This window comes from Crocodylus siamensis, chromosome 4 (assembly GCF_052110815.1).
Source record: "Crocodylus siamensis isolate JL-2025a chromosome 4, ASM5211081v1, whole genome shotgun sequence".
Taxonomy (NCBI): domain Eukaryota; kingdom Metazoa; phylum Chordata; order Crocodylia; family Crocodylidae; genus Crocodylus; species Crocodylus siamensis.
Genome location: NC_143398.1, coordinates 2,791,259 through 2,812,397, shown reverse-complemented (window position 1 = coordinate 2,812,397; position 21,139 = coordinate 2,791,259). Strand labels below are relative to the sequence as shown.

The window sequence follows — 21,139 nt, the reverse complement described above, 5'->3', positions numbered from 1 at the left end:
GCTTCAGACACTGGCAGATGACAGCTGAGGCCAGAGGCAAGAGGATCTTCCCCTCTGCTCAGGGGCGCTTGGGGTCAGGCAGGAATTTTACCCACAGTCAGACTGATCTGGACTGTGGGGGTTTGCCTTCCTCCATAGCGGGGACATAGCCTTAGCCTGGGCTCTCCGGAGCATCTATTAACCACCTTTTATAGCACCGGGATGTTGGCATCTACGGCCCCCCTGTACCCTGGAGGTAGGGGCGATGCCTGGGACTGTCCAGGCGACTGTCATGTGGCTCCCAGGTCAGACATGGGGTTTGTCTGGGCTGATCCTGCTTCACGGGGTGGACCGGATATGGCCCTACAGCTCCCTGCCAGCCCCGCAGCTCTAGGGGTTTACGAGCCCCGGTCACTGCTCAGCCAAGATGTACCCTGGTCTCAACTCCTGAACTGTGGCAGAAAGCCACCTTGGTTTCTCCTCAAAATCTCTACCTTGTGACTATGTGATTAGATGGGCCAGCAGAGGATTCACACCTCAGCCTCTCTTTAGGTAACCTGAGCTGGCTGCAGTCCTGAGGGAGGGGGGGACCTGCTCCCTCTGCCCACGGGACTGGCATCACCCACCTGGGTGGGGGGCGTCTACCTGGGGAGCTGGAATCTGCCCAGTAACAGGTGATGTATTTCAAATCGGTTGGCTGACAGCCAACCGGGGCTGACCTCCACTGGCCCAGGTGAATGAGGTCACAGGGGCTATAGAGGTTGGGGGGGGACGAGGCTCGCTCTCTTCGGCCATGAGGTGAAGCAGCAGCCAAGCAGGGGAGACAGAGAAGCCTTGCCATTGAGACCCAGCTCTCCCTCACCCCACGACTCCAGAGGGGAAACTGGAGACCTCTGGAAGATGCTTGTGAGTAAGCTACTCAATCGGATTAGATATCGAGCTGGCAGTAACACAGATGCGTGATCAAAAGGCTACCTCAGCCACACTGTTTGCTCTTTAAGATTCCTAAGATATTGCTCAATCCTGTACCCTAATTTACCCCACCTCTTGTAATCAATAAAGTTCTCCTTTTTGACCGGTGTGGGAGACTTATTGAGGAGTGGGTTCAAATTATGCCTAAGAGACCCCCTAGGTCTGCGGACTAAGGGAGACTTTACTTTTTGCCCCCTGACTTGGGAAAGTGCCCCAAGTGCCTGTACCGGGTCGAGTACCCGTCGAACTATTAGGCCTGTGTTTCCCTGAGGACACAGGGCCAAGACAGTCCCTTCTCGGGGTGGCAGCGGCGATGTTACGCCCAGACTAGCGAGTGTGCTCCGGGAGAGGGGTCGGCCGAGCATAATGTGCCCCTAAAGAGAAATTTGAAGCCTAAAAGGTGGTCGGGCGCAGGGAGGTGGGCGGCTCAATGCAGAAGCGCCCCCTACTGGCCCGCCACATGTGGTGTTAGCGGTGGGATCTGAATACCCGGCTGTTTTACAGGCATAATTTGGGAAGAGTAATAGAGTCACTGAAATCCCTTGAGCAAACAATTTCTAATTTGCCATTGGGTCAGCTGGATAGTATAGATAGCCAGGATGGCGGACCCATATGCCCAAATGACTGTGCTCGAACTAAAAGAGCTGGCGAAGGAAAGAGGCCTTCATGTGAAGAAAGGGCTAAAGAAGGAGGAACTGATTAACCTCCTGTGTGATAATGACTCAGCCTCAGAGCAACCATCACACGCGACAACTCCTGTGTCCTCCCCGAACTCTCAGTGCTGCTCGCCAACTCCATCGCTCACCGCGGAATCAACCCCTCCGGAGGAACGCTGGAAGTACCAGATGCGGATAAAAGCTGAAGAGCGGGAGCGGGAGCGACAGAGCAAGCTCAAGTATGAGCTAGAATTGAAAAGGATAGAGCTGGAGACCCAGGCACAGCGGGAGAAGGCAAAGATGGAGAAGGAGGCCGAGTGTGAGAAGGTACAGATGGAGATAGAGCTGAAAAAGATGGAGCTGGCGGAGAAGACAGCACAGGGCGAGGCGGAGGCCTGAGAGGCAGAAGCCGAGCGCAAGCACGAGCTTGAGGTACTCCATTGGCAGACCAGCGGGGAAGATGCGGGCCCTTGGCGAGCGCCCGGGGAACGCCCCAAACCAAACTCCTCAGCCTTCGCTCACTACTGACCCAGCGATGACCCCGAAGTATTCCTCAGCATCTTTGAAAAGCAAGCCCGACGGCTGAAGGTGCCTGAGGAGGAGTATATGCTGCATGTAGCGGCTCTGGTAGATGGCGACCTGGCGGCGGTCCTGAACAGCCTGCCCTCAGATGCAGCTGAGGACTATGATACCTTTAAACAGGCCGTGGCTGCAAGGTTCAAGTTAGGACCGGACTATTTCCGGAAAAAATTCTGGAATCTCCGCCCACAGCCGGAGAAGTCAATGGCGAATTATGTGGCCTTGATGTGGGATACTTTCCTTAAATGGGTAGGGGGAGCCAAGGCTGACACTGTCGAGAAAACGTACCAACTCATGGCTTTGAACCAATTCTATTATTGCTGTCCAAGGGAGGTTAAAAAGGGAGAACAGGGGCCCCAAAACAGTCCATGAGGCAGCTAAAATTGCGGATCAGCTGTTGCTTAATCGTGAGGGGTCAGACAAGAAGCCTCCCTACTCTGGGAAGGAACATAAAGGGGTCCAAAGAGCGGGGAGGGGAGGGCCAGGTCCAAAAGGGGAAAAGGGGCCATCCCAGACCAAGCGTAAGGAGGCCCCTGATTCGACCAAACATCCCAATTTGGAAAAGAGGGGGTGCTATAACTGCGGGGAACCGGGCCACATCAAGCCCAACTGCCCAAAGTTAAGCAACAAACCCAAGACCGTCAGACATGCAACAGCTGTGAGCAATGAGGGGGAAGACCCGAGCCCCCCTGAGGGGCGTGCCTGTTGCTACAGGATCACAAACCCAGAGGAGGTGATGGCCCCCCACCGGACCAAGATAACGGTCAATGGGAGAACCCTTATTGGGGAACTGGACACGGGGTCCTGCGTGACATTAATCAATGCCAACCTTGTTTCACTTGCAGATATAATCCCAGGGAGGACCCTTACCATTCACGGGGTGGGGTCTCCGCCATTTGAGATACAGGTAACCCAGTCACCCATCGAGTGGAGAGGCTGCGCGATGCATGTAGAAATGGGTGTGATGGAAGGGGCTCCGGTCCCCATCCTGGTGGGACGGGATATACTTAATCGAGAACTCCTGCACAGAGAGATCGACCAGGCCCTAGAGCTAGAGCCCTACCGCATTAACGTGGTGACACGTCTGCAGAGCAGAAAGGCTAGAGGGGGAGGGTTAGAAACTCCCCAAGAAACAGCCACACCATTGGCTGCACCAGGAGAGTCCCCAGTGGAAAGTAAACGCACACCAGTTCCTGAGGGAACTAGCAACCCTGAGGGTGGGCTAAGTGACAGTCCCAGGGAAGTGTCTGTTCCGTCAGTGGCAGAGGAAGGAGAGACTCTCAGGGAGGAGTCCAAGGAAGTCCCTGAGGGTGAAGGTGCACTCCCCGCAGGAGCCCCCGAACTCTCTGCTGATGACTTAGCCGGGCGAGAGGAGTTCAAGCAGGAGGTTCTGGCGGACCCCAGCTTGGAGGACCTCCGGCAGATAGCTCAGGAGCAGGAGAGTGAGTTTACCCCAGAGAAGAGGGAACAGGTGGTCTGGGATAAGGGACTTCTCTATCGGTTGTAGGTGCCCAAGAACTGCGCCCAGACCTGGGAACCCCATCGCCGGATCATAGTACCTCGCAAATACAGACAACAATTGCTCTCCATGGCTCACGATTTACCGTGTGCTGGTCACATGGGCAGGGAACGGACACGCCAGCGACTGCAGGCAAACTTTTATTGGCCCCGAATTGCCCAGAATGTGACGGACTACTGCAGATCTTGTGAAATCTGCCAGCGGAAGGGCAAAAGTGGGGACAAGAGCAAGGCTCCCCTACAGCCCCTCCCGATCATCGATCAACCCTTCCAGCGAGTGGGAATAGACATTGTGGGCCCTCTGAGGCATAAGACTCGTAGAGGGAAAAAGTACATCCTGACTCTAGTGGACTTTGCCACTCGGTACCAGAGGCAGTCGCCCTGACCTCCACCAAGGCACCGGTGGTTGCTGATGCCCTAACCAAGATCTTCTGTCAGCTGGGTTTTCCCTCCAAGATCCTGACCGATTGGGGTGGAAACTTCCTGGCAGAGGTGATGAAGTGTCTGTGGGAGTGCTGTGGGGTGAAACACCTTAAGACCACAGCCTACCACCCTCAGACAAATGGGCTAGTAGAGAGGTTCAATGGGACCTTGAAAGGTATGCTAAAGGCCGATGTGGACTCTAACCCCAATGACTGGGATAAGAAACTGCCGCATTTGCTCTTTGCCTCCCGGGAGGTGCCCCAGGAGTCCACGGGGTTCTCGCCATTCGAGTTGATGTTTGGGAGGCAAGTTTGAGGTCCTCTCAATTTGGTGAGAGAGGAGTGGGAAGGGAAAAATCCCTTCCACCAAGACCTCCGTGGTGGAGTATGTGCTGAACTTTCATCAGAAACTGACTGACATGATGAAAGTGGCATGAGAGTCCCTGGGAGAAGCAAAGGTCCTGGTACGATGAAAAGGCTCGCTTGCGTACCTTTGACTGTGGTGATAAGGTTATAGTTTTCCTGCCACTAAAGACAGACAAGCTATAAGCTGCTTGGGAAGGTCCTCATGTTGTCCTGGACAAGCTGGATGATGTGACCTATGTCGTGGCCAGGAGTGGGAGAAAGCCTAAGACTGTTCATGTAAACATGCTTAAACCTTACTTTGATAGAAGTGATATGGTATTCTGGATTTCCTCAGAAGAAGGATCACCTGAGGGCCCAGAGGAGCCGGTCATGTACGGTGACTGGGATGGGGAGGCGGGAATAGAGGAACTGCGCCTGCCGGACCACCTGCCCTCCCAGAACAAGGACAAGCTGCTTGCAGTACTCAAAGACTGTGGGACTGCGTTCTCCAACAAACCAGGTAAACGGACCTGGCGGTGCACTCCATAGACACGGGCAGCCATCGCCCTATACACTCCCAACCGTACCCAGTTAATGAGAATGTAAAGCAAGCAATAATGCTAGAGATCACAGAGATGGAAGAGTTAAGGGTAATCCGGCCTTCAGGGAGTCCCTGGGCCAGCCTGGTGGTACTCGTCCGGAAGCAGGACGGGTCCATCCGGTTCTGTGTGGACTACGGGAAGCTGAATGCTATCACCACCCCGATGCACACCCTATGCCCAGGATGGACACTTTGCTCGATCGCCTGGGCCCAGCCAAGGTCATCTGTACTCTCGATCTGTCCAAAGGATTCTGGCAAATGGCACTGGACCCTGATGCCATACCGAGTCTGCCTTTACCACCACTGTGGGACTATACGAGTTTAGTCTCCTGCATCCTTCCAAAGGCTGATTAATAACCTGCTACAAGGGTGCAAGCAGTTTGCCATGGTGTACATCGATGACATCGCCATCTTCAGTCAGGACTTTGAATCGCACCTGATCCCTCTGACCACTGTGTTAAGCAAGATCAAGCAAGCTGGTCTTACGGTAAAAGCTAAAAAGTGCCAGTGGGCACTATCCGAGGTAGTATACTTGGGACATCGGGTGGGTGGAGGTCATATTGCTCCCTTATGGGACAAGATTGAGGCCATTAAGGACTGGCCTCCTCCACAAACCAAGAAGCAAGTCAGAGCCTTCCTCGGCCTGGCCGAATATTACAGACGGTTTGTCCCGGGATTTGGGGCGACGGCGGCACCCCTACATGAACTGACCAAGAAGGGCAGCCCTGATCCAGTGGTCTGGAGGCCGGGGTGCCAAGAAGCAATCGACACCCTAAAGGCTGCCTTGGTCAAACAACTGATCCTGAAGGCACCGCTCTTTGATAAACCCTTCTACGTTGCCACAGACACCTCCAACGCAGGAGTAAGAGCCGTACTCCTACAACAGGACCAAGAGACGTGGCACCCCGTGGTGTACCTCAGCCAGAAGTTAATTCCTCGGGAGCGAAAACTGTCATCTATTGAGAAGGAGTGCTTGGCAATCATCTGGGCACTGAACAAGCTGAGGCCCTATCTATGGGGGCAGCAGTTCACTGTCCTAACGGACCATGCCCCACTGCAGTGACTGCAGACGATGCAAAACTCCAATGCCAAGCTTCAGCGATGGGCCCGGCAGCTTCAGGAGTTCGACTTCACCATCGGGCACATCCAGGGAAGCCAGAACGTGGTCGCAGACGCCCTGTCACGAAAGGACTCTGGGTCGTGGGTTGGATGGACTCAGGCCTGCGTGAGAGCGCTCGGGCAGGGAAGTTCCTGAATGTGCTGTTATGTTTTATATATTTTATTGTTAAAATCAGTATTATGTGCTGTGTAATTTCTCTGTAGGGTCAAAAAGTGACCCCTCCAAACTAGCACGCTTGTCTCCATACCTCTGTGAAGCTACGGATCCAAGCTTTATAAAGCGGGGGGGGGAAGCGTGGCAGAAAGCCACCTTGGTTTCTCCCCAAAATCTCTGCCCTGCGACAATGTGATTAGATGGGCCAGCACAGAGGATTCACACCTCAGCCTGTCTCTTTAGGTAACCTGAGCTGGCTGCAGTCCTGAGGGAGGGGGGGACCTGCTCCCTCTGCCCACGGGACTGGCATCACCCACCTGGGTGGGGGGCGTCTACCTGGGGAGCTGGAATCTGCCCAGTAACAGGTGATGTATTTCAAATCGGTTGGCTGACAGCCAACTGGGGCTGACCTCCACCGGACCAGGTGAATGAGGTCACAGGGGCTATATAGGTTGGGGGGGGACGAGGCGCTCTCCTCTTCGGCCACGAGGTGAAGCAGCAGCAAAGCAGGGGAGACAGAGGAGCCTTGCCATTGGGACCCAGCTCTCCCTCACCCCACAACTCCCGAGGGGAAACTGGAGACCTCTGGAAGATGCTTGTGAGTAAGCTGCTCAATCGGATTAGATATCTAGCTGGCAGTAACACAGATGCGTGATCAAAAGGCTACCTCAGCCACACTGTTTGCTCTTTAGGATTTCTAAGATATTGCTCAATCCTGTACCCTAATTTACCCCACCTCTTGTAATCAATAAAGTTCTCCTTTTTGACCGGTGTGGGAGACTTATTGAGGAGTGGGTTTAAATTATGCCTAAGAGACCCCTTAGGTCTGCAGACTAAGGGAGACTTTACTTTTTGCCCCCTTGACTTGGGGATGTGCCCCAAGTGCCTGTACCAGGTCGAGTACCCGTCGAACTATTAGGTCTGTGTTTCCCCGAGGACACAGGGCCGAGACAGTCCCTTCTCGGGGTGGTGGCCGCGACGTTACCCCAGACTAGCGAATGTGCTCCGGGAGAGGGGTCGGCTGAGCATAAGGCGCTCCTACATTGAACACCTTCAAGAGTACATTGGATGCTTATCTTGCTGGGATCCTATGACCCCAGCTGACTTCCTGCCCTTTGGGCAGGGGGCTGGACTCGATGATCTCCCGAGGTCCCTTCCAGCCCTAATGTCTATGAAAAAATAAAGAGACATTTGAAGCCTAAAAGGTGGTCGGGTGCAGGGAGGTGGGCGGCTCAACGCAGGAGCACCCCCTACTGGCCCGCCACATGAACTCCCTCCGTTCATCACGGGCCTCCTGATACACCTAGTGGCTTTGGGTGTCACAGCCCCTGAAATGCAGGGTGGGCCCGGACCCTGCTCCCCCATGGGCTCTGCCTGGCTGAGCCGACACTGGCGGGTCCACTGCACAGACATGCCGAACTGGCTCTGAAGCACCAAAGAGCAGGATATTTTCTGCCAGGATGCCAGCTCAGCAGGCATAGGGCCCTTGCCACATGCATGCATCCCCTGCATGCCGGCGGGCTGGGAAGTTCCCCATTGGCAATGCCCACAGAGGATGTCCCACCACTTCCCTTTGCCTGCGCTGCTGGACCCTGCCAGGACTTCAAGGGTCCCGGGGTATCCTAATTCAGAGCCCGTGGCGCTGAGACTCCTCAGTCACAGGGAAGACTGAGCGGGGATTTAACAGCAGCCTTCACCTCCCTGTGGCAGGGTTGCAAGGAGGATGGAGCTGGGCTGGTCTCAGTGGGGGCAGATGACAGAAGGAGCAATGGGCTCAAGCTGCAGCAAGGGAAGTTGAGGTTGGATATTAGGAAAAACTCTCTCACTGAGAGGGCAGTGAAGCACTGAGACAGGCTCCCCAGAGAGGTGGGGGAGTCTCTATCCTCAGAGGTTTGAAAGACAAAGCCTTGGCTGTGAGTGCTCCCAGGCAAGGGCTCATCCCGCTCTTCACCTGCCAAGCTCTTACCCTGTGCTTGGTGCTTTTGAATTGGGACTTTGTTTCCCCAGCACTAGAGTTGGGTGGCACCGGGACACTGCCAGGGCACCTGCTCCCTGCCCAAGCAGCCTCCAAGCTCGGCGTAGGCTGGAGGGACCTGCTGCAAAGGGAGAGGATGAGGGAAGGCAGGGGCACAGCACAGATGACACAGGCGAGGCAACTGTGCCGCTTGGCTCTGTTCCCGTTTGGCTTCAATATAAAGCAGGGGCTACCGATCAGCAGAGATCACCTTGGATGCTCACCGACATGCCTATAGTCACCCCGCACAGGAGAGCAGCCCATGGTGACAGTTTGAAAGGCAGGAACGGTGCCGACATATGGAAATGCCAGCTCCTTTCAGTCCCTCGCCACCGGCTGCAAAACACAGGGAGACAGATGGAGACGGATGACGGCTCCAGTGCGACACTCGTCTGGTTGCATCATGTTCTGCCTTCGAAACAAGCAGTGCAAGCTCTTCCCACTCAACTCCAGCTGCAGCGTGTGGAGCACACGAGCTGGCGCTACGGGCTCAGTGACGATGCCCCGGGGACCAGCTTCCTTCACAGAGCCCCTCTGCAAGCTCCCCATTCCAGATGCGTGCCCAAGTCCTACCCGCTCCAGGGGACTTCTGGCAGCTGCGCCCCTGGGGCTGCGCATGTGCTCCCTGCTTGTCTCCAAATCCCCAGGCCTGACAGCTAACAACCTGCAAGCTGTTTGTTGCCAAAACTATGTCAAAGTTCACTGTCTTTCCTCCTGAAGACGACCGTGTGTTCCTCGGGGGTGTTCAGGAGGCCACCCCACCCTCGACCACGTGCAGAGGAGTTTGAGGATGCAGATCTGCACTCCCAAAGTGTGCACTGGGCCTAGAAGCCAACATAGCACAGTACAAACAGGTGCAAATGCATCCCGGTGGGGGGGCAAGGGGAGGACCTGCCAGCGAGGACTGTTGCACGCTCGCCGCACTGCTTAGAGTTGCTTGTGCCCCCCGTGGTGCCGCCTCGGCCGTCACTGATGCGCCACGCAGCCAGGGAATGGACTCGAAGGAACTCGGCCCTCGAGGGGACACGCGTGACGCTTTAACAGCGCCATGCACCCAGGGCATCAAGCTGTCGTCCACAACTGCCCCTTGGCTCCTTTATCACTACGAGGTAGAGGTGAGGAGGAAGGGCTTTGGCCGGTGACCTTGTCTGCAACCTATCAACATTGTCTTTGCAGCCCTGCGCTGGGAGGATACCCGCCTGGGGGAGACGGCGGACAACACCAAAGCCAGAAGCAAGACTGAATGCTGCTGTATTCATAAGACCGAGGCAGGAGCAGCTTCTGTACACGTGTCCATGGGGCTCCAGGCTCTGCCGATCTCGACAGTGGCACCGGCCAAAGGGGTGTCACGGAGGCACCTCCCCGCTGATCCTAGCAGGGGAAACCCCAGCAGCCTGGCCCAGTGAGCACAGGCACTCCCAGCCTGCAGGATTTCATCTCTTTGAATCACCTACAAGGTGACTCAAGTGTCACACGTGTCCCCTCGAAGGCCAAGTTCCTTCGAGTCCATTCCCTGGCTGCGTGGCACAACTGTGATGGCCAAGGCGGTGCTGTGGGAGGCACGAGCAACTCTAAGCTGTGCTGGAGGGTGCAACAGTCCTCGCTGGCAGGTCCGCCCCTTGCCCCCCACCAGGATGCGTTTGTCTTCTGCTAGGGCCAACGGGTCGCAAATTGGTTAGGGGGCTGCACCCAGAGAGTGGTGGTGGATGGGTCCTATTCGACCTGGAAGGATGTGGGCAGGGGGGTCCCCCAGGGCTCGGTCCTCGGGCCCGCACTGTTCAACATCGTCATCTGCGACTTGGACGAGGGGGTGAAAAGCACCTGTTCAAATTTGCTGATGACACCAAGACTTGGGGTGAGGTGGGCACACCAAAAGGGAGGGACAGGATACAGCTGGACCAGGGCAGGTTACAGGGGTGGGCAAATGAGAATAGGATGGGATTCAACACTGGCAAGTGCAGGGGGCTGCATCTGGGCAATAGGAAACAGCAGCAGACCTACAGGCTGGGGAACTCCCTTCTCAAGAGCACGGTGGCAGATCTTGGAGTCATCACTGATGCCGAGATGAACATGGGCCGGCATCCAGAGGAGGCCACTCGCACGGTCAGGGGGCAGCAGGGCAGGCCCTACGAGAAGAGGCGACAGGACTTGAACCTGTTCAGCCTCCACAAGAGAAGGCTGAGGGGGATCTAGTGGTCGTCTATAAACTTACTAAGGGGGGACCAGCAGGGAATGGGAGAGACCTTGTTCCCCCGAGCACCTCCCAGAGTAACAAGGAACAACAGCCGTAAGCTGACAGAGAGCAGGTTCAGACTAGATATCAGGAGGCGCCACTTCACGGTCAGGGCGGCTAGGATCTGGAACCAACTTCCAAGGGAAGTGGTGCTGGCTCCGACCCTGGAGGTCTTTAGGAGGAGGCTGGATGATTACCTAGCTGGGGTCATATGAGCCCAGTTTTCTCTCCTGCCTGGGGCAGGGGGTCGGACTAAAAGATCTGCAAGGTCCCTTCTGACCCTACATCTATGAATCTATGAACCTCTGGCCCTTGGCCTGCACCCAGAGACACAAACAGCCTGGAGGATTTAGGGAGCTCTGCCCCATCCAGTAACCCAGAGCTAGAGGGTCAGGTTCAGTCCCAGAGGCAAGAGGTACCTCGAAGCCGTCCAGTCGTATGCACCAGTCTGATCATCCCTTCCACAAAGCGATCCAGCTCCATTGCACACCTACACCAAACCAATTAAAGTCTCCCTGGGTCAATCTACACATGTTATGAAGGCACCTGCATACACACCGGGGACTGCAGCACGTTGAGGCAGGGCAGAGCAACCCTGGGCTGGCAGGGGACCGGGGGGGTCAGCCCTGGGCTCTGGGTGGTGGCACTGGGGCTGGCAGGGGCATGAGGGTGCTGCAATGCGGGGCTAGGCGGCAGGCAATGCCCACACAGTAGCATCCTCATAGCCCAGTCAGCCCCAGTCACCATCTACACATGCATTTTGGTGGAGTAAGTTATTCTGCCAGGGTATAGTACTTGTCCTGGACCGCACTGTACTATGGCACAGTTAATTAATTTACTGTGCCCCAATACAGGTGCATGTGTAGTTGGTGATGCTTTATTGTGGAACTAATTAGTCAACTCTACAGTGAAGTGCATGTGTAGATGCACCCCCTGAGTCAGAGCCCGAGGCCAGGCAGCAGTTCAATGTAGTTTAACTGAACTATTTTAAAAGTTCATTGGCATTAACCGCCTTAAGTGTCCCTGTGTAGACAAGCCTTGGCTCGGTCAGGGCAGCAGGACAGGAAGAAGGTGGGTCGTGGGGAGCCACACAGACAAACCACTTAGTAACTGCTCACCACCAAGCACTGTCTGGGCAGGGTCCCTCTCCCAGCAGCTGGCAAGTGTCCCCAGAGACATGACAGACAAGGGGCTGAACAAAGTCTATACTACAGCTTTCCTAAATCAGCAGCAGATCTGGAAAGCAGGGCCACGGAGCAAAGCAAAGTAAAAGGTATAAACAGAGCTTCCTATACACCCAAGACAGGACCTTTGACATATGCATCGGAAGTTGCCTTTCACCTGAATGGAGCGAGACCTAGCGGTGCATATGCAGAGTCCTGGAAAGGCACAGCCAGCGGGGACGCAGCACCTACAGGCAGAGCCCCTGGACAGGGAACGCGGGTGCCCTGGTACTACTCCTGGAACAACCATCGGCGAGGTGATTTGCAAACTAGTTTGGTCATGCCACAGGCTCTCAGGAACAACTAGCACGCACTGGAGGCGTCGCAACCCCCCAGCGGGTAAATCAGGTGGAGGACACGTGGCCCAGCTGGGTGAAGATGTGGCTGAAGAGCCCCGAGAGGAACAGCCCGCAGATCTCACCCGAAGCAAAAAGCGACTGACAAGTGCTTTAGGAACCAAGCGAGGCATGAGCGGGGCTGGGGCTTCCTGGGGACAGCAAGGGGACGGCTCCTGGGTGCAGATCCCCGGTGCACGTGCAGCACGGGCTTCCAGCAGCAGTGGAGGGCAGGATGAATCACTTGTCACTGGTTTGCTTACACAAGAACCCATTTCTGTTAAGTGAAAACTACACTGAGAGTTATAATAGCTGGGAGGACAAAGCAAGGAGCACGGCGGAACGACGGGCTCCCTTAAGACAAAGATTTAAAAGGTCAACTGGAAAGGCTCTCAGTCGATTATGAGCTTGTGTATTTACAAACAGGCAAAAACAAGCAGAAAGACGGTACATGACCAGAAATAAGTATGACCACAAAAACGCCCACGGGCACGTTGCAGCAGGGCAGGATGGGGCAGCCCAGCCGGCAAGCGGCAGAAGCCGAGGCGTAGGGCATGCGGGGCAGATGCTAAATGAAGAGCACGGTTTGGCACTGCTGAAGCTGGGGCGTCCGTATCCTCAAAGGCACCAGGGGAAATCACTGGGGAGACAGGGCTGCAGCGAGAGGCCGGCGTGGGCTTGCAAGGAGAGGGGCCGGTGGAGCCAGATACCAGCCTGGCATCTGCATCCGGACCAGCTGCTGCTCCCACCAAGGACATTTGGCAGCAAAGGCAAATGACAGCAAAAGTTAATCACAGGCTGAAAGGCAGTGACCGAGATCAAACTGCCGAGAGAGAGAGAGACTGAGACCACAACTGCCCTGAAAGGGCAGCTGTCAGACGCGCCAGGAGACGAGCAGGCAGCACCTGAGACCAGGCAGGGATGTCGATCCAGGACTTTCTGTGGCACCAGCGGACAATGACACTGAGTTCAGAGACGTCCACTTGCTAGAACAAACCTGGAGAAGGGAAGCTGGCAAGCAGCAAAATGAAGCCTCTCCCCCCCTGAAAACGTTCCCCTTGAAACCGTTCGAAGCATCAACTCACTTATTTTTTGATGCAAACCTTAGAGGCAGACCTGTCTGCTGCAAGTGCAGACAGAGGTAGATAAGGGGAGCAATTCAGAAGAAAGTAGGACAGTGATTGCAACCCAGGCACCATGGCATCTTGGGGTGCTGCGAGAGCCTTTGAAAAGGTGAGGGGACAAGCGGAGAAGCACAGGCTCCGGCTTGCCCCTGCCTGGCTGATTCCCCACCCCATGGCCCAGCCCCTCTGCAAGGCTATACGCACGGTAGCACGCAAATTACTTCATGAAGTGGGGTGCCGCTCACTTCATACACATTGTGGAGGGGCCCCGAGGCCAGACAGGTTGAGAACCACTGGTCCAGGAGTGGTGAAAATGCTGCCAAAGAAACCTTCCTCAGTGCCTCATTTAAATAGATGGATCTTGTATTTTTCCCTCCAGAAGCAGCATGCGCATGGGATGCATTGCTGGAAGAGGAGGCCCAGAGAAAAAGAGACTGGGTTATAGTACAAGGTAAAGACAGATGCATTTCTTCCACAAGGAAATATTTCCCTTAAGAAGAGAAAGGCTGAACTGAGAGAAACGCGCCTCCTGCAAGGCGTCCGAGAGATGAAGCCATGCCGACCAAGCTGTCAGGAAGAGGCTGACCAGATGGAGGCAATTTTCTGCGCTAGTCGAACACGCTCTTTCTCCTCCCCCTTGGAGAAGGAACAAGGCTCACGAATCCAGCCAAGTCGATCCAAGCCAGGAACAGCTTCCCCGCTGCCGTCCTGAAACACGCCTTGCCGCCCCTCCCCGGCTGCACCCGAACAGACACGGGCACGCGCTCGCTGCTCTCCAGCCTGACGGGAACCGAGTGGCAAATACCGCATATCCGATGGAGTAGAGGAGTGCTGATGGTATCTTGCCTGGTTGACTTGAGAGCGGAAATCTCGTTCACAAGTGACAAGTTGATAAGGATTCTGCGAACAGTCTCTCAGATATCAATGTCAAAGGAGGAATATGACATTTTTACGGCCTGCTTATGTGACTTGCAAATGGCACACAAGAGTCCCACTTCGTTGTAGCTCAGGGAGACTGTTAATGAAGCAGAGTTGATTAAGCCCAATTAAACTTGTTATCAGCTTAGAGCTAAAATGCATGTAAACCGGCTTGAAAAAAAAAAAATCACCTTCTGCGCTTGGAATTCCAGTCAAGTGTCATTGCAAAAACCTCAAAAGAGAGAAACACAATTCGGGAAGTAGGAGGGACAATCCCCACCGCTTTCGAGGCAGGAAAGGCAGCACAGCCACGTCCTGCGAGCACCGCAGCGACCAGGGAAGCGAGTGCACCGATTCACGATGCCTGTGAATGCAGACACGGTGCCTGGCTAAGTTTCCCTTTCTTCGTCCTGGGTGCCCCACTTCCTCGCTGGAGAGACGCTGTGGCGGCAGGGAATGCCGCTACGCAAAAACATCTTGCAAGAGTGCGCTCAGCCCAGCACATTTGCTTGGGCAACGTCACCGTCCCCTGGCAGAGGAAGTTACGGTGGGAGAGAAAAGAAACATGGGAAAAGCCTTTCAAAACCACGTCTGCCACAGGCATAGGTGGCAGAAGACTGGGGCAAACGGCATGTAGCCCCCCCAGACTAATTGCATGGCAGCTGGCGACAGCAGCAGCACCAATATGCCGCCGGGTCCCCACGCGTGGTCAGCCTTGCACGGCTCCATTGCTATGACCTGCCGTTGCAGCACCATGCCCAGTGCACTTGTCGCGCGCTCCTCCACCCTGCCATGTACAGCCCCCCCAAATAATATTTTCTCCTGCAGCCCACAGCCACGGGGGAGCAAAGGCTGCCAGCCCTTTCCTTGGAGGGCAGAGAGTGGAGCTGGAAGACAAATGGGTCCCACCAGCGCACGCCAGCTCTGGCTGCACTCGGGGAATCAAGGCTCTTTGGGTAAATCAGGTGATCTCTTATTAGATGGGATTTACCCAAAGAGCCTCGTCTGCCCTGTGCCCCTAGACCAACACGGCTACAACCAACACCCCTACGGGAGTCAGGCTCTCATCCCTGCCGTATTGCACATGCATCCCTTCTCCCAGCTTTTTGAGCAGACCTGTCCCATCTGCTTTCTAATAGCATTGTCTAGGTGCCCGGTGAACGCCTTCAGTAGAGTGATCTCAGCATCCAGAAGCCAAACTCTTGGCCCCCAAATCTTAGGCTCTCAATGAAGTCTTGCCCCAAGCCAGAGTCAGGAGATCCAGTAAACTGAGAAACAGGACTAATGGCACAGGCACTTGCCTAACGCAGTTGGAGAATCCCGACTGCAGGCCACAGCAATCAGCAGACTTTTGCCTAATTCCCAGTTTTCTTTCACACGTGCTTCCCTGACGAGGAGGAGGGAACAGAGACAAGAAGTCCTGATCCAGTCCAGGCCCTTCCCACGCCGGCACAGACCAGAGGCCCTTGGTACTCCTCCAGTTCCCTTGGGAATTGCACAGCACGCACCAAGCAGTACAGTAGCTCTCGGCTGTAGCAATGACAAGCAGCCTCGTTCCCTGCACAGTCCTGCAATGTGGACAGCTCAGGAGATGTCAGTGACATCTCAGCACACCTCTGGGTTCATCTGTTATCGTCTGTTACTGCCATTCGACTCCAAGCTTTGCAGGGAGTGCCTGCATCTGTAGCGGTTAGTACTGTGCCCAGCATGAGGAGGTCCTGGTTCACGACTGGGGTCCCTGGGCACTACCATGATGCAAATAACAGGTAGAGGAAGACTTGACTGCACCAGGCTGGGCAGACAGGGGCAGTTTATCCTTCAGATCTGCAGAAAACTTACATTTTGGTGACTGATGCCACAGTGCAAACTCGTGACGCACGGATGCATAGGGAGAACACACCCTTCTCCTGGACCAAAAGAAACAGGTGTGGGGTCTTTCCCAAGTCCACCTGCTCTTTCCTTTGCTCGGGGAAAGCCCCAGAGTCGGGAACACGAGGCAATTCCTCCATAGGCTGAGCGCACAGCGAAAGTGAGAGCATGGGGTATGACGCGGCCCTTAGAGCGGGGCTGTCCCCTGGAAGGTGCACTCACCGGATGGCATCCGCACATGGAAATAGGTTCACAAACAATTGCACAGCTCTGCCAGTGCTGCTCCATCACAGGCACCCCTCCCTGCAGAGCAGCTAGCCTCCAGCCTCAGCACGCCGCGGTGCTGGGTGTCTGTTCTGGGCAGGTATCCAGCAGTGCCGACCGCGTGACGTGTCTTGCGTCTGGCCACAGGAATACTCCACGCTCTTTGGAAGGCCAAAGGCTCACTGCCCACGCATGCACGCACACTCCTGCGAGCTGCAGCACTCCCTCGTTCAAAGGCACATTTGCTTGGGCTGCAGAATATCAAGCAGCCTACGAGCCTTCCCTTAGACCAAAGCAAGTGCTAAGGTCTACAGCTTCAACAAGGTGTCCAGCTACTCATGGAAGGCTTCACACCCCCAGAAGGGGAAGCAACAACGACACTGAGCCTCCAGGCTCACCTGGAGAAAATGCGTGTAGGGGAGGTGTGTGCTGCATAAAGTCACTTCAGACTCAGTGGGCACGTCTACATGAGACGCTTACTGCGCATTAACCTAAAAACAATGTGCAGTAGCATGTCATGGCAAAAACCTGCTAGTAGCCTACTGCATAGTGTTATTAGGCTAACATGCAGTAAGCATCACTAAATAATCGATCGCCAGAGCTACCACAAAGTAAATCTAGGTACTATGCATTTAGTTAGTATTTTATTAAGGAAATACTAAACTAAATGCAAAGTATCTAAGGTTCATTAATAGACATGCAGATGTGCCCTCTATGCTGTAACTATAGGTCCCTCAAGCCAGAGAGGATGGCAGTGAGGAACTCATGCTGGCTGCCGGAGAAGGGGAAAGGTAGAGGTGTAGGAGAAGCTCCCCTGGGGGAAGAGCCCCAACACATGTTGATACAGTCATCCCAGGACAACAAATAGCCGCGCTGAATCAGGGTCCTATCAGCTCCAGCCTGGGATTCAAGATCCATCCTCAGGGGCTGCAACACTGCCCTGAATTGGGGCCTGGAAGCCAATGTCCACCCCATGAGGGGAGACACCGGTGCCAAGGTGGGAAATTATTAGGCGAATGTGGGATTAGCAGAATTGTAATGTTGGTAAGGGGGAAAAGGAGATGACAACATGCAGTTCTGACAGGGGAAGAGCTGTACCGGAGAGCTGTTATTGCTGGAGTTCCTCAAGGGCCTGCCTTGGCACAGATCATTAATATTTTCATTAAGGACACCAACACAAACTGCAAAAATGCACCAATGAAATCAGCTAATGATATGAAGTTCAGAGGTATCAGCAATATAGAGAGGAGGGAAATATCATGCAAAAAGAACTAAATGGCCTTGGGGCTGGGGTAATTTTATGGCATGAAATCCAATAGTACCTAGTACAATGTCTTGCACTTTGGGATTAATAAAAGTTTCTGCTGTAACCTGGGAGTTCATCGGTTGGAAATGACCGAGAAGGACACAGGTGTAGTACCTGAGCACTGGATGACTATGACCTACCAGTATGGTGCAGCTAAGGGAAAAGCAAATGCAATCCTACGATGGGTCCACAGGCAGATCTAGGATTTGAAACGGGGGTGCAGAAGATGCAACATATCATTACATAGAACGCAATGCATTTTTTCTCCAACTAAAGAGAAACTAGAAGTTGTACTAATATCCTAGGGGGCTAGCACTACAGTATTCCGTTTAAGATCTAAGCCAAAACAAATACAGCTATTGGAATATGCACTAATTTGCTAGATATGTACTATTTTAAAAAAAACAACAAACTAGGAAAAAATAGTCAAAAGATGTAGTCATTATAGTTAAATACACATCTCAGACTCAGATTCATGAAATGACATCTAGCTGTCTTGCGCGTCTTGACAGTGCCTCCAATTCTTCACTGTCAGACATTTCTACACCTGAGTTAATGTAGCCACACCTGAGTTAAGGTTTTTAGCTAGAGCATAAAACAGTCTACAGAGCCGTGAAATGAGAGAGAGACATGACTAGGCATGGCTAAGAGATAGCAACACTGCAGGAGAAAAGATTGTTTGAATAGTGAAACACTAAGGCAATTAAAAAGGAGAGCGGGCTGTTCATACCCGAGGAGTGGAAGGAGTTTAGCAGGAACGAGGGAAGAGGATAATGAGCCACGAAGTCAATGGACTCCTTCAGCCCTGTCTGAATAGAAATGCCACTGCGCCTCCCAGGCAGTTGCTTTTTAGGTCTGGCTGGAGCAGGAATCAACAGCAGGGGAGGGGGTGTAACTGAACCACTGCACCCCCCGGATCCACCCCGGATGGTTCAGACCGGATATTTGCAGCAGACATCAATATTTGCATGTCATTATGCAGAGCTCCAGTCACCCACATTCAAGGAAGATGGCTTCAAACTGAAGCAGATGCAGAGCAGGCCATGGGGATGATGCAGGACATGCATGTGTGCAAGCCCATGCACCGGTGCAGGCTGGGGGTGACAGGCTGGACAGCAGCTGCAGAAAAGGACCTGGGGAGACAGGGGACAAGAAGCTGAACAAGAGCCAGCAGTGCGCCCTTGGTGCCAAGAAGGTTACTGGCATCGTGGGCTGCATTGGTAGGGGCATTGCCAGCAGATCGAGGGCAGTGAACCTTCCCCTCTATTTAGCACTGGGGCGGCCACATCTGGATTCCTGTGTCCAGCTGTGGTATAAGAAAGGATGTGGACACACTGAAGAGAGTCCAGAGGAGGGCGATGAAAATGCCTGGGGGGACAGGACTGGTGAGGAGAGGCTGAGGGAACTAGACTGATTCAGTCTACAGAAGAGAAGACTGAGGGGGATTGAATAGCAGCCTCCAACTCCCTGCAGCAGGGCTGCAAAGAGGATGGAGCCGGACTGATCTCAGTGGGGGCATATGGCAGGACAAGGAGCAATGGGCTCAAGCTGCAACAAGGGAAGTTGAGGTTGGATATTAGGAAAAACTCTCACTAAGAGGGCAGTGAAGCACAGGAACAGGCTCCCCAGGGAGGTGGCAGCATCTTCATCCTAAAAGGTTTTAAACACTGGGTAGACAAAGCCTGGGCTGGGATGATATATTTAGGGCTGGTCCTACTTCGAGCAGGAGGACTAGATGTGGCCTCCTGAGGTCCCTTCAACCCTCATTTTCTATGATTTTGTGCATGAGAGCTGATCCCCTGGAAAGAGACCAGATGAGTTTGGCTTGTGTAGCCTGGCAAAGTCAAGACTGAGAGGGGTTATGACTGCTCTCTACAAGCAGGTAACACAGCTAAACATCAAGGAAGGAATGGGATAGTTAAGCAAAAGAGAAGTGCAAGCAAAAGCCCAATGGATATAAATTGGCCATGACTACATTTGACCGGAAATTGGAATAAGGTTTCTAACTTCCAAAGCACTGAGGTTCCAGAAGAGCTTTTCTATAGGAGCAAAGGAGCAAAAGACCCAAGCCCCTTTTAACACAGGTTCATCTGTTTCCGAAAGGGATTTTATAGAAACCACAAAGCAGCAGGGCTGGAAGGGACCTAGTCCAAGCCCCTACTTGAGCTACAATCATCCTTCTCCAAGTCATCCCACACAAATCCATGGTCTGACCTATTGGCAAAATTAGTCACCCCTGACACAACCACAATCCCCAATATAATGTGGTGCTTTCAGTCTCAGGGGCCCTTCCAGTCCAGCAGTCCCCACACCTCAGGAGCTAGGAGCAGCGGGGAGAGGAAGGACACAGGCACACGTGTGTCTTACACACACGTGCCCCCTTACGTGACCCGGAGCGGAGGCGAGAGCAGCAGAAGCAAACGGAGCAGCAGCGGGGGCAGCAGCAGCTGATCCCCCTAAGGTAAGTGGGGCAGAGGGACTGACGCAGCTGAGCCGAATCCGGAGGGGAAGCCCCCCGGATCCCTCTTAGCTGAGCCGGTAGGGAGCCACGCTCCCGAGCCGCGCAAACAGGCGCGGTCTGTAAGAGCGCGCCGGCATTTGTGCCAGCGTTTGCGCCGGAGGGGGAGCAGGAGGGGCCCAGAGGCTGACTCGTGTTAGTGCGGGCCAGAGGACCCGATCTCAGCTAGAAACTCAGCGACTCCTACGATGGTGTCAACACGGAGTGCTACCAGGGCCCCTGCCCGGGGGGCGCGGCCTTCCCGGGGCTTGTCTGAGGCCTCCACCCAGACGGAGCCCGCGGGGGGGCTGGCATCCCCCAACCCCCTGGCCTGCGGGAGCTGCCCAGCAAGGCCTGGGGGGACAGGGACTGGAGACCCCCCACACCTGTCCTGCAGGCGCCCACCTTAGGGCCCTGGAGGTGCAGGTGAGGGAGCTCCAGGAGGAGGTTAGCAGGCGGAGGGGAATCAGGAAGGCAGAGGAAGAAATTGACAGCTACTTTCTTTCCCTGCAGGGTTGTACGACCAAGGAGCATGCACCTCAAGATGAGCCCTCCGCTGCTAAGTGGCAGACGGTCACCTCCCGTGCCAGGGCTGCTCGAGACACGGCAGCACCAGTTCCTCCAGGCCGGCTGGAGAACAGGTTCGAAGCCCTGGCAGCCCAGGAGGAGGAGGAAGGAGAGGACGAAACTGGGGAGGAGGCAACTCCACGATCACCATGTCCTGTGCAAGCTGAAGGAGGCAAGAAGGCCAGGAGGAAGAAGCGTCGCGTGATCGTCATCAGTGACTCCATCCTGAGAGGTACGGAGGGCCCCATCTGTCGCCGGGACCCCTCAGCACGCGAGGTCTACTGCCTACCTGAAGTGAGGATTCAGGACGTGAAAGGGATGCTCCAGACCATAATCCAGCCCACCGATTATTATCCCATGGTCCTAGTCCATGTGGGCACTAACGATGCGGCCAGGAGGAGCCCTGATCGCCTGATGGAGGACTACCACGCTCTGGGGTGTGTG

At 54.6% G+C, this 21,139-nt stretch overlaps 1 protein-coding gene and 1 pseudogene across 1 annotated transcript in view; one reads left to right on the top strand and one right to left on the bottom strand.

Annotated features, from left to right (window-relative positions):
- Positions 1-21,139, bottom strand: part of SHANK3 (SH3 and multiple ankyrin repeat domains 3) — a 589,500-nt gene that overhangs the window by 259,368 nt on the left and 308,993 nt on the right. The window lies entirely within an intron of this gene.
- On the top strand, positions 1,551-6,135 carry LOC149865385 (uncharacterized; annotated as a pseudogene).